Source organism: Salvia hispanica, chromosome 1, assembly GCF_023119035.1.
Source record: "Salvia hispanica cultivar TCC Black 2014 chromosome 1, UniMelb_Shisp_WGS_1.0, whole genome shotgun sequence".
NCBI classification, from domain to species: domain Eukaryota; kingdom Viridiplantae; phylum Streptophyta; class Magnoliopsida; order Lamiales; family Lamiaceae; genus Salvia; species Salvia hispanica.
The window spans coordinates 22,910,994-22,912,640 of record NC_062965.1 but is presented as its reverse complement, the minus strand read 5'-3'; positions in this window follow the sequence as shown (position 1 = coordinate 22,912,640).

Here is a 1,647-nt window from a genome sequence, read left to right as displayed (position 1 = left end):
TGTTTTAAAGTTTTGGTTTTAAATTTTTGTTATTTTGTGTTGAGTTGAATTTTTGGGGATTGAATTTATTTGCAGTTGTTTCCTATTAGGGAAATTTGAAGTTAAATTTTGGAAAACTTTTTATAATTGAGATTGAATTTATCTATTTGTTCTATGTCTAGGCTTTGTTGTTAGTTTGAATGATGATTTTTTTGATATTTTATTTAATAGATGATTTAGAAACTTTATTTTTTGTATGTGTTGGCTTCTGTTTCCTCATATCTTCGATCGTTGTTGAGAGCGACTAGGCAACAATTCGTATTAGAGATGTAGACATGGTGATCGTGGTGTTTGCAGTAGTGGTCAAACAGAGGACCACTGATAAACTCATGTTTTGATAGGTTCTATTGGTCAGGTGAAACGGGCATTTAAAGGCAAGAATACGTGAGTCATATTAGTCCACATTAAATATTAATAGAAGTTGCTAGTATTGTGAATGAAAATATTATTCTCTCACTACAAAAAATGCAAAATAGTGACGGAATTCAATAGTTCAACAACTAGTGACAGAATTAGTGACAGAGTACTCCGTCACTAATGCGAAACAATCAGTTATGATTTCTGTCACAATAACTTTAGTGACGGAAATTCTATCACTAAAACTTTTTACTGACAAGTTTATTATTGACGGATCTGTCACTAATCTAATTATGTGAAGAAATTTCACTGTTTAGTGACGAAAATATCCGTGACTAATTAACGATATTTTTGTAGTGATGCTTTGGCATGAGAACAAGCCGCGAAGCATGTTTTGTAGGATAGCTCGACGGACGGATTCGCCACTGTGGGAGCCATTGGACGTGATCCGTCGTCAATTTCAAATGTGCTCCTTGAGGAAGGAGGTCGCTATCGAAGGGGAGTTGATACGGTCCCACAACAGCAAGTACCCAATGTAGACAAGGACAGAGAAGCACCGCCGGAGTCGCGAAACAATGATCATGAAGACCTGAGGAATCGACGTCCATTGCAGCTACAAAGCCGAAGAGGAACGTGGCCCGCCCGAGAAGTTGGGAGACTTGTCGCTAAATAATTTCCTTTTTAGTTGTTTATTTTCTATAATTTATTTTGGATATTAATATTTTTGTTATTTAAATTTAAGTAAGTGTCAAGCGTAATTATAAGCTCTCTTTGGGTTTTCTTTGTTGATTCTATCCCGAGATAAATTAGGAGGTCGAATCAACCTGTGGTCCTAGTCTATAAATGGGCTTTTGTTCGTACTCTCAATTATGAATGAAAATATTATTTGCCCACACATCTTGTGAATTATTCTACAAACCCTAGTTTTCTCACTGCCCAACTGGAGAAACCGCGACAGCCCGAAACTAAGACTTCCGCGAACCTACGCTAGGACGCCGGAACCGTTTTGATCCCTGAGCAAATAGCCGCCGATCGCAGTTAAGGGAAAAGACCTTAACATATTGTTAGAAAGACACAGCACATTTGAATCATCATCAAGTTCTGAACAAATACTTCTGATACTTCTGTTTAAGAGAAACAAAATAACAGAGTAATATTTTGGTCCAAAGTCTAAGACACACGATTAAATTAGAAAACAATTTTGAACATTAAAATATTTGATTTTTTAGCATCTGTGCAGATTGCATGCAA